Genomic DNA, 12,434 nt, shown 5'->3' on the forward strand with positions numbered 1-12,434 from the left:
GCAATAGTGCAATTTCTTAAACGAACGTGGCATTAGAAAAATAATAATAAAAAACTGTAAATAAATGTTTCACCCATCCACCCAATACATGGTGGGCGGGGTCAGTGATGTGATTGGTTGAACTGTAAAGTACGTGCTGAAGTTTCCCTAGAGTTTATCATTCAATCAATTTAATTCGTTTAATTTAATTTGATTCTATTTCCTATCCCAAACACACGAGCTATCACGAATTTTCGCTGAGACAAAAGAGTAGTTGAGCTGGTAGCTCCTAACTAATCACGCAAAACGTCACGTGGTAAGGAAGTAATGACGCACGTACGCGCATCTTTATTCAAGAGTCCCAAACGTGCATCCGCCGCAGACAAATATTTTCCTAAAGTAGTGTGAGAATGTCAGCCGGTAAGGAGTCTTTTAGCTGACTTGTATGATATATGAAAGAAACGTGTTTGAATGTTGTACATGTTATGCTAGCTACGTAGCTTTCACTTTTGGTACGCATTTGACAAATCAAGTATTGACATCAATTCTTAGTTCGTTTGACTTTCAGAGCACTACTATGAATATGGTCACCATTACTGTGTTGAGGTTGTACTTTGCAGGGCTGATTATTGAACACTTCCTTTTAATACAGTAGACATTTATTTTACATTGGTTACTTTTCATACTTACAGCAAATTAGAGGGGTTGAAGTGGAACTCTTATAAACCTCCATCAACATTCAAATGCCCAGTTCCATTGCACTGCTCAGCTACAAGCACAATTGTCAACATACGAAGTGACTAGAGTTACAGTGACAGTCAATGAAAAACATTCTTTTTTTTTGAAAAGCCAGAATTTATGGCAAAGTTGTCGTATCATCTTTCAATTCCTTTCCCGGCAATGACCTGTTTGTCCTTCAACAGGCCGCTTCTGACGAAGACACTTAATTCCCAACATGAATTGAAGAGGTGAGTTAATCATTAAGCACTTAGCAGTGCTACTCTTGTGTTGTTGTTGAAGTTTGTAAAAGTATAAATGGTCAACGCAATGGAGGTGTGTGTGTGTGCAAACAGACAACTTGGGCGCCATCAAAACAAACTGTAATTGGCCCACAGGTCAACGGTGACAGCTGTCTCTCATCCCAGAGAAACATCCACATTTGGCTTGAACTCAAGTGTACCGGGAGCTCATTAGAAGGATGTTTTTGATATGCCGCGGGTGGCAGTGCCAGCCTCCGGAAAATGCTTTGTCTCTGTTCACCTTTAGCCGATGTGTACAGTGTTGCTGCACCTAAGTCTCCTCGAGCTGCAGCTATAGCCAGAAAAATACCTCATATTTCCTAAAAAATGACATCGCCATGGTGTCAAAAGTAAGATTGAATCATTATATGCCTAAAAGTTAACTGTGGAAGGGCTGAAAATACCGAATGACATCCCCTTTAATAACAATATATGCAATTGAAATTTGGCAACTTTGTTGTGAGTAGATTATATAATAGGAGGTTTTTCAGAAAAATTCCACGACTGACTGTTGTCACTAAAGATAGATTCTAAACCAAAAGTACAAAGTTTTCCCTTTCGGTATTCACGTGGCAGGTTTACAAAGTGTGTTGAGTGTGCAGGAAAAGGCATCCGTTTCTCACCTGACCCGGCTCCACACGTTACCCCCGTTTCCTTCCCAAGGCCCATTTTGAAGATGTGGATGATCTCTAGATGGCTGTGGAGGGTCAAGGAAGAATCCCTTGTCGGGATACACAAAGATGCGGCTGGAAAAGTGCGTTTGACTCCAGAGGAAATCCTTTGACGTGGAAAACATTGAGGTTTTAGTTGAGATGAAAATCGATCTTTTGTGACATTAGTCCTGGAACGTTTCTGACATACAATATTAAACATAAATGTTCCTTTTACCCAACCATACCTATAAATAGCAAAGCTGCATGACTTGTTTTGCAGTGGTGGTCATTTAGGTTTTCCAAAGCTGCACAGTCTATCATTTCTGTTTGCCAGACAGTGGAATGCGCCCACGTCCACCGTCTTACACAAAGCCTGTGAGCCTCTGCAGTTGCTGTTGGAATGCCAGCAAACATTTGATCGCTGTCAAAATATGGCATATGACCCGTGGCTTGTATGCTCGCGTGCGGTCTCAGGCAGGCCGCGGTGTCTCCGCCTTGCCTATGAGGCCTCTCTCTCTGCCGAGAGGCTTAGTTTGTTGTGACAGATGTCCTATAAGCTGGCGAGGAAACGCCTCGCAATGGACAGAGAGAATTCGAGAGAATCCTCAAATCTGACCAAAGGTACAAAACCAGATGACATGCGTGGTCCTACTACAATACTTTTTTGGTCAATTTAAAAACAAGATATTTTGTTCAGAGGGTGTGAATGACGACACAACTCGACTTGACTTGTCAATTTAAATGAAATTCTGGTACATGATCAAAATCGACCAAAACGATTAGAATTTTATTTATGGTCGAGAGAAACTGCTGACACATTTTGCACAATTTGACATGATCCGATAGAAGGACTGTATTAAAAAAATGGTGCCCTTACCAAGACAACTGCAAAGCCCATCAGTGGACCACAGAATTAAACGGGTATCGCTGTTTCATTGAGAAATAAAAATAAATTGAGAACGTATCGTATATATTACACTGATGTCGGACGTATGGCAACCGACCAAGGATGTCATGAGACAAAAGAAAAAACATACTACCTCAACAACACCATATGTGTGTACTTTGTGTGTGTGTTTTTTATAGCCTTTCTTGTCCTGTCCATCTTCATTATGTCTTGCTCCCATGTGATAATCCATTTTAAAGGATGCAGAAGCCAGCTGAGCTCCAATGTCTGAGATCCTTCAACATTGAGTGCATGTCAGAGGATATTTTTTTTCAGCTTAGTAGCGTTTCTGTCTGCTAGAGAATCAAATTTATTCCTCAAAGTGGCTGTGATCAGCTGCAGCGCTGGTGCAGTCGGACCGGAACATCTGGACTGGAATATTCCCGCTCTCCGTCGGTCACATGATGAGCTTTCAAGCAGCTCTCGGTGTCAGGTTGTAATTAATGTATTCGTTTGAAGTAGGTTGACTGCAAGTTAAAGCGACAGATGCCGATCATGACTTCAAATGTCATGCCGGCGCCGCATTGATTTTGATCATAAATAAGCAAGAGGAAACGGATGCGTTTAAGACTACTGGGAAATAAGACACACTGTCACCTTTCGCTTCTGTGGGGTTGGCTTTTTGTTTGATTTTGTGTGTTCGTGTTCCTTTTTGTCTGTGTTCAGTGTTTTGTTTTATGCTCCTTGTCCATGTCCGCCTGTGCCCTCAGCCGTTGCGTTTCCCCCAGCTGTGTCTTGCCAAGTAATTAGCGGAGGTGTATTTCGTTTGTGGGGTTTGTCCAGTCAGTGTGGGTGCGTTGTCTACGTTCTGTGTGGAAGTTGGTGTGCCAAGTCGTCGTCCTAGCCAAGCCATTTCCCCAGCCAAGTCATAGCCACTCCACTCCTCAAGTCAAGTCAAGGCAAGGCAAATCAGGTCCTGTCACGCTCGTTCCGGTCATGGTGACCAGTCCAGTCCCGTTCCGTACCGTCCAGTCATGGTGGTCTGCTCACCTTTCCCCCTTCTGTTTCAATGAAGTAGCACACATTGCACTTGATTTCTGTTCCACTGCCTTATTTTCCTGCATGTGACATATCCCACCTTAAGCGGAAAAACAATTCCATGCAGAACAGGATGTGCTCTATCACAATTATTATTTTGTTTTTAAACATTTGTGGTTTTCCTATAAAAACGGCCACGTTATGATGTTCAGCGGCAGTTTGAGAAGCCATATGGCCAATTTGCGTTTGAGGTTATTGAGCCTCATAAACTTCTGATTGAAGCCTTTGAGTCATCTGAAATGGGTCGAGGCAAAGCGTTTCCAGTCTCTGAAGCATTGCCTTAATTGAGTTTTGGTTGATGCGTGATTGAGTTCTTGTGCAACCTCCTGGCTTGACTCGCGGAGTTTTCAACAGTGATAGTAGTAACAGGCCTTCTGCTGCTTGCTTTGTCAAGTTCAGATCCTGTTTTGAGAAATGGCATAAGCTGTACTAAGCGTTGTGAAGGCCATGCAGATTCTCACAATGGCTCTCATCTGCAGCATTGGACACAAAATGTACTTGCCAGGTGGTCATTTGGAACCGCAGTTCCAATGTCAGTTGGCGAGTCATTGACAAGATTGCTTACAAAAATGCAAAGCGCCGCTGTTAAATGATATAGGCTGTCCAAATTACACCTGAAACAAAGTAGAAAAAAAGAAGTTGTTTCTTGAATCTATAATGTAAAGCTGACATTATGCACTTTTGAATGTTGTTTATACAAATACCAGGGGGTCCTTACTAGTTCACATCACGGCTGGGCTTCACTTCCACAAGTTGATGTGGTTCGCCTCTTTTGGTCACATAGCTTCGCACCAGTCGTCATGGCAACAAAAATTGTACTTGGCATTGGTTCAACAGTGGAGCAGTCAGGGTTAGCAGACACTCATTTTCATGAGACTACACTGGCCACGCAAAGCTACGGACGCGTTTTGGTCCCACACCAGAGGAAAAAAACAATTCTAGGTCACAATATAACATGACATAATATATTTGACATTTTAAACAAACAGTTTTGTCTGCGTGTGTCATTAACATTGTGTGCTTCCCATGCCTCCACTAGTGTGATGGGTCAAATACAGACGTCAATTTTCATGCACGTGTGTACGTGGCAACTAAAGATGATTCTTATTTTTATAATATTATACAAGAGCAGCATATTTACTTAAAGCGACTGAATGTAGAATATTCAATCGCTACTGCCACCTGTTGATGAATAATGAAACTGCACATATCGTTCTTCACGTACACAATTCGAACCCGAATCCAGTCTGAAAACTATTGGCCAGAGGCTTGCGGGAGTACCCATTGTGAACAGCTAAGGTGTTCAGCTACTAATTAGAAGACATTTCAGTCATAAATGGTCAAATAAAAAGGCTACTGTTTTGGGGGGAAAAAGTTCCATATAGCAGCTTTCTTTAACTAGTAACTGATTTATGAAGCACAAAAAAGACTCGTGTTTTAAGGTGATTCGTGTCATGTCTGAAGGCTTTGATGTCCACAGAACTGCCATCAGAACTGAGACTTTATGCGGATGTCTTGTGCGGCATGGTACATTCACAATTGCGTTACCGTGGCACGCCCCTCCCCGTCCACTAAAATCGACGAGCAGCGACCTCGGACGTTTACCGGTCAAGATGAGCGAGTGCATCCACAGTAATGGCAAAGTTGTCAGATCTTCCTTGTGATTTCTCCGCCAGGTATTTTCAGGACACTGAAAATACCTGATGGACAAACAGAGGGGCTTTCATTTTTTTAGTGAAGGGTATCTTCACTCCCTCACTATGCAATTTTGCCCCAAAACAAAAGAAATACACATCGCTGACTGCTGCTGCAGAAATCAGAAAAAGACAAAGTCTCCTCACTCACTTTGACCGATTGTCAGCAAAACCAAAGTTTTTGGACATTGTTTCTGTCCAGCAGGGTAAGAAAGAATTTATATGACCTCATAGTTTCAATGTTTTGTTGGCATTAATAGTAAATAGTAAGTCAACAAACGCGTGGACAGTTAGCTACCCGGAGCTATCGTTAGACAACAACAATGGAGAACATTACCTTAGTGCAGATGTCGTCGTTTCTGGTCATTAGCGAGGGATTCAACTGGTCGTGTGCTCTTCCACAAAGTTTGATCCAGCGCAGACATTTTTGGTAGTTGTTTGGGGAAGGGAATAAACCCGACAGTGTCCAGCGGACACCTCCTTCCAGTTGATCCGGAAAACGATTACTTCTCTTCCACATGTGGTTAATGCACCACCGGGAGCGCGATTGCTTTGTTCGTCCGCAGCAAAACGCACGTGCTGACGCAGACAATGCGTTTACTAGGTCATGCAGGCGTGCTTTGCGGAAAGGTCAATTGTACGACCTAAGGTGTGTTTGAGGTGTTTTAGAGGTTCAGTTCACTCGACGTTCCTTTTAAAACTCAATAAATGACGACATCGGATTAAGGGTGGTTCCGATCGCTATGTGGCATCAAATGGCACAAAACAATGACTTGGGAACTGACGGTGAATGGCATCCTTTTGCTCTTATACTCGTTTAGAGCAGTGTTGCGGATCACTCGTGATGTCCTGTATTTGCTTTGAGGATCTTGTGTTGCCAGCTTTTTGAAGCAGATACAAACTGTAGTGACATAATAAGTCGACTTTTATGAGTTGTTGGCTCTCATTGCCATTCTTGCTCCGGGCAGACTTTTACAACAGATGCTCCTCGCCACATTTAAGAGGAACCAGAATGAACCAGAAATGTGTCCAAGTGCGAAGGAACCCATACTGCTGTATATAATATAGCGTGTGTGTGAGCAAGTGACCGAGAGTTTATGCATTGTTCTGTGCACTTAACTGGAAGCTAAACAGAGTTGCACAAACATTTGTCAATGCTTAGTGCTTAGAGGCAGCAGCAGGCGGGCGCCCCTGGCCCTTGGGCCCTCTGGCCCTTGGGCCCTCTGGTCCTTGGGCCCCCTGGCTGAGGTCTCTGTGTGTTGGCAGCAACTAGTAAATACAGATTTTTGCTTGTACTGACCAAACCATGCTGTTGTAGTAAGAAAGACACTGTTCAAATGTAGGCTGCTTTTTTTTTGTATCCCAAATGAGCACAATGATAGGCGGGATACATTCAGAAAGATTGACATGACTGATGAACAATACATGCATAGTTTTTGGACTATGGGAGAATCGACTTCTCACAGGGAATTCAGATCATGTAAAAAACGTGGGTCTGTGTTAAAGATTTGAAAATGGAACTTCCCTGCTATGAGACCATAGTGCTTACCAGTCACTTAACCACTGTGCTGGTTAAGCTTCATTGCAGCGACTCCCTTTTACCATTTGAACCTGCTGTCGATGTGCAAATGAGCAGACAAAGACAGGAAGTTCTAGCTTTGCATGTTGATGCTAGCACACTCCTCTCTCGTCTTCTGAAATCTGCCATTTTTCTGCTAACTTCTCACAAAGATTCGCACCACAATATGACAGGAAAACGGTCCATTTTTATTTCTCAAAGGTTGATCTTCTACACCAATGTATGGTCTTGCACTACTTGTTGAACTCCAAGGTAGCTTGTTTGACCATTTCCAGGACCAAAGGCCGTGTATGTTGCCAAGTTGTACAAATCAAGTGTCAAAAACAATAGGCCTGCCTATGAAGCTATTGTCCAAAGATGTATGTGTTTTTTCAAAGGGATAGCTCGGGTTTGAAGCACTGCAGACTGTGTGTTTTAGTCCGTTAACATTTTTTTTTGCCTGTTTGTCTCCAGGAACTATTGACATCCTTGTAGAGGGGTTGAATCTACGTTATAAACACATCAACTGGTAAGTGATCGGCCATTACTTTGCAGTGATGACATTAAAGATTCACCTTTAAATGAGTAGCAATTAGGGATGCACCGAAATGACATTTTTGGGCCAAAACCGAAAATGAGAAATGCTTGGCCGAAAACCAAAAACCGAAACGCTGAAAAAAAATTATGCCAATTTTTTATTATCATTGCATTATTATAATAATTAAAATTATAATATTATTATAAAATATTTAGGTCTATTTAGCAAAGGCGTTTTTAACAAAGCACAATATAAATTGAAATGCGTCCACACCACGGACATCAGAGACACGTTGGCGAATGGTACATTAAACACCAAACGTGGCGTGAGCAACTGAGCATTTTCTGGCGGTGCAATTGCACTTTATAGTCAATGCACAGTACTTCGCACCGGCGGGCACGGATGCGTGCGGTGCCGTGCGGATGACGCATTTGTAGGCCATTTGGAGCGGGACACGGTGCGGCGCACTTAAAATCAGCACATTCACATATTCACCAACGTTAATTGAAAATCGGCGCATTCATATATTCACCAACATTAATTGAGCGTTAAAAAATAAATACATTTCTTCGCACCAGCCAATCGGCTTTGGGAACGGGCTGCAAAGTCACACACGGCGTCCTGTACAGGTCTGTCGCCACCCGGAGATAGCGGTAAGTGTTTCCGTGTTTAAAGCTGTTAGCAATAGTGCTAGCATTAGCTAAAGTATTTAGCACGGCCACCAGAATGGAAGTGAAAAAAAGGAAGGCGCTGCAGGAGAAAGCGTGGCTCACCTGTAGTGCAGTAGTCGGCAGCGCTCTCTTTTTCGACATAGTTTACCAAGCGACCCTCTCCTCCTCGCCGTTTGTGAGTACCGGCAGCAAGCAGCAAAGCGGACACTCACTCCCGTGTTTGGTGTTTAATTCAAACAGACACCTGCTTCTAGTGCCTTTTTTTGTTTTGTTTTTTTGCTTGTGTCATCACAACATCCTCTTTTGGCCATATTCTCTCGGCTTTAATTTTATTTCGGCTGAATGCCGAAAATGAAAAATGTTGCCATTTTCGTCTGAAAATTTTCGTTGGTCGAATATTCGGTGCATCACTAGTAGCAATATGTGCTAAAGTTGGACCAGACAATGTTTTAGCATACTGCTGATAACATGAAAGCATGCCTCAGATATTAGCCTGGCAAGCCACACCCACTTTCTTGAATGAAAGAAAGTTGCTGTTTGCTGTCATGGATTCGTCATGAGCAACGTCACTTTTTGCCGTCAGAAGTTTTATCATTACATGAATTACCACATTTTTACCGCAACGACATAAGTAATCCACTGTCTCAGAGTAGCCATGTTGAATTTACTTTGTATTTGCCCACTGCTACTCATGGAATTACATATAAATATTATATACAGTATTTCATATGTACGTCCACACATACACCCCGCTTTTGTGATGTTGCGTCCGCTCTTTGCTGATTGGATCTGTTCACTGTCTGTTCAGTAAGGTTGGCCCCGCCCTAGAAATGCGTTTCATGCCGACAGTGACCAGACTCATCCGCTAGTTACAGCGTTGAGGCTGGTTTCCAGGATATGAGACTCGGAGATCGGTCAGTTGCCTTCAGGCACACTGTACGGAAAACCCTCCCTGTTCTGGGTTGCGGGTTAAAAGTGGTTAGAGGCCACTGGTGGCGGAAAAAACGGATTTAATGGTCATCTGAGCCCAGTCGAGCCACATTGAAATAAGATTTGAGATTTAAGATAATAAGATTAAGATAATAAGATTTTCATTTTTCGCTGTTAGCCCCCACGGCCAAAGGAGACAAGCCAAGATAAGATAAGAACTAGAAACAGTCCTACACTGGGAAGATGGTGGAGGTGCAGTGTTCGGGAAGTGAAGACTATCAGAATAAAAGCACACATGTTGCAGTTGGCGAAGTTTTGCAGAGTTAACATTTCATTGTTGTCATTTCCTCCTCGCCTACAAAGCTCACATTGACTATGTTTACATGAAGTCAATATATGGATTGAGGTCAAAATGGCGGCTTCTGAAACATTGGGGATAACCCGTTTATATACGTTAGCGGACAGCGTTACTCTCGTGCGCATGAGCCGATCAAAATGATGATGCAGTGACGTCATTACGCAAATAGTCGTCAATTCCGCTGCGCGACATTACGACGACTGCTGAATGTCCACATTATATCATATTGATTGGTGAAAAAACCTGTGAGAAGCATTTCCACATGCTGGTGGGTACTTAGAAAGTTGAATCACCGATCACAAACAACTACAGCCATCAGGATAATAGGCCGTGAGTCGTACTTTTCTTTTTTATTTGATCACGCGTGGGCCACACACGCATTGTGTTGCTTGGCAACCTGATCAACTCTCACTCACTTTGCACCGGCTTCTATCCATTCAATCATGGACATTGTTTTGTGATGACTATAATTGCTTGAACAGCGGCACCTCAGAGTTTGAACATAATTCGTTTCTGCAAAACGTTCAAAGTCCGAATAGTTCAACCTCCGAAACATTTTTTTCTCATAGGAAATAATGTAAATGCAATTAATCAGCTCAAAAAACAGAAAATTCCTATTTTACTTTCTATTGATGTTTTTTTTATATTTACAGTACAGTACAGTATTCAAACAATAAAAATACCTTATCTTACCTGTTGTGGTGTGAGTAGATGATAAATGCTATGTTAATGCTAGCTTGTGTATTTTACATTGGGCATATTGTTAGACTACTAAGTGGTCTTTGTGTGCGTTGTTTGACGTCAGCCTTGTTGTTGAACAGCTAATAAAAAAATAAATAAAATAAAAAAAATAAATATATATATATATATAAGCTGTTGGCTCCTGTTAAATGAAAGATTTGTTTATCATAGAAAAATGTGCGTGCAGAGGCACATAGAAGGAGAGCTTTTTTCCTGTAAGACATGAGACTGCATCCTTACAAGAGAGGAACAAGGAGGTGATGCAGGGCTGAAGGAGGCCTCCACGTCTCAACAGCATCTCACAGCGCACTCGAGACAATTTGTTTTGTTCTGTCAGTGCTTTGTTAACACTTGAGAGGAGATGTTGTAAAAGACATCTTATACTTTAATTATACTATATTAAATGCAGTTCAATGGGCAATTTTTGTGGATGGCGGATGAAAGACTTGCGGATGATGAGAAGGGGCGTGCTCAGGTATAATAATGACTCACCTCCACTTCTTTTTCTCTGCTTCTGATGGAGATAAAAACTAAGAGGGGGTATGAATGATCTGAACTGCAATGAACACGGCGATGTGTGTGTGTGTGTGTGTCTTACCTGTGTTTGCTGCTCACGTGCAGTATGTGTGTTGCTGCAGCTATTTATGGCATGCATCACCTAGCTATAGTGTTGACAAGGAACTGAGAGGCGTCATGCGGGTCCCGATTCCTTAGTGCAGATCTCACACTTGTGCTCCTCCCATCACTCGTGGCCCAAATTGTATCCTGGCAGACATTAAATAATAAAAAGTCTGCAGGCAGTGGAATAGTCGCTCCGACTCCCCATGTCATAAATTGTAACAAACCATGTGAATTGTCTTTTCTATGCAATCCAGTGAACTAAACTGTCAAGTAACTATGCGTTTTCAGTCTCAGAAACAGAAAGTATTTAATCACAAATAATGGCTTGCTACTTAACACTCGGTGCAAATCCACTCCATCATCGTGTTAGCATTGCCATTAAAGTCACAGCGACGGTGATAGGAAGAAAGCTGCAGATGCATCTTTATTTCCCCCCTCTGAGCCACATTCATGAATAATAGATACGGGAAGATGGTGAGGAAAAGAGCATATGCCAAAGAGAATGTGGAGAGGTTCAGACAGTCTAGACAATTGCTGGTTGCATTTTGGGTGACAGGGACACCATACGTAGAACGTTGGACTCCATTATGAGGATGTGGTGGTAGCAGCAGTTCCAGGGTTTCAAAACAAGCCGGGCTGCGTGGGAGGAACATGAGAGTGCATGATGACATCCATGAAGACAAAGACATTTTGGCTCTCAGATTTGCCTGAGAGCAGCTGCTCCACAGAAGAGCTAATGCACAACACAGTGACACCTTCACTTACCAGTTTAGATCAGTCCGTGGCTAAGCTTGTTACTCCGTTTACTACTATAGCAAATGAATCTTCCCCACTGTAATGAATGCAAATGTCATGAATCCATTTAACAGGGATGTGATTTTTCCGCTAATTCGCGGAATTCCGCTTTTTTTTATCTCCCCCCAAAAAAAAAAAAATCTGATTTATTTTTTTTTGTATTTCATTGTGTATGCACATGACTCCGACAGATAACATCTTCTGCTATAACAAAGACATTTGTGGTATGCTCTAATATGAGTTACTTTTCATTTGGTCATGATACAATTATTTGTTCATGAAATTTGAACTCTTCAACGTTATTTATGTGTTAACTTAGTAATCACATTAGTTAGATATGATGATATTCTCAGTGATAGTTTTTAAAAGCAAAGGCAGTCCAATGTTTTTGAATGTGACTGATTTTGAGTTGACTAAAACTGCCATTTTATATGGGATAGTTCAATATACATTGAAAATTTATGCTGTTGTTTTGTCTGGACCTAGCTGGGTGCCAGCGGCCCCCAGACCCCCGGCTAAATTTTCAGATAATTTCACTTTGGTCAAATCACATCCCTGATTTAATTTCCCCCCCAAAGAACCACTATTCTTTTGTTATTTGATTTGAATCAAGAAAACTAACACAATATTGTATCATAATCAGAATAACACATTGTAACAGAGAAAAAGATGAACTGGTTTTATATACGTAATCTATTGTATTTCAGTGTTTCCCATTTGAAATCTTCTTGGGCGGATTGGGGGGGGGGGGGGGGGACTGGAAGGCTTTGCAGAGCAGCACATTGGTCACTTTACTCGTTTGCCCTCTGGGAGGTGTTACAGGAGCCTCTGGACTAAGACCGCCAGATATTGGAATAGCTACTTCCCCACTGCTGTTAGACTCCTGAACAGTC

At 42.1% G+C, this 12,434-nt stretch overlaps 1 long non-coding RNA gene across 6 annotated transcripts in view; it reads left to right on the forward strand.

The window, feature by feature from the left end:
* Positions 1-299: 299 nt before the first annotated feature.
* LOC144034696 (uncharacterized) overlaps positions 300-12,434 on the forward strand; it is a 64,132-nt gene continuing 51,997 nt past the window's right edge. For all 6 annotated transcript variants that reach the window (XR_013288269.1, XR_013288271.1, XR_013288268.1 and 3 more), the window contains exons 1-3: positions 300-399; positions 903-947; positions 7,362-7,416. This is a non-coding gene — a long non-coding RNA (uncharacterized LOC144034696). The remainder of the gene's footprint in view (positions 400-902; positions 948-7,361; positions 7,417-12,434) is intronic.

The sequence above is a fragment of the Vanacampus margaritifer genome, chromosome 1 (genome assembly GCF_051991255.1).
Source record: "Vanacampus margaritifer isolate UIUO_Vmar chromosome 1, RoL_Vmar_1.0, whole genome shotgun sequence".
NCBI classification, from domain to species: Eukaryota; Metazoa; Chordata; class Actinopteri; order Syngnathiformes; family Syngnathidae; genus Vanacampus; species Vanacampus margaritifer.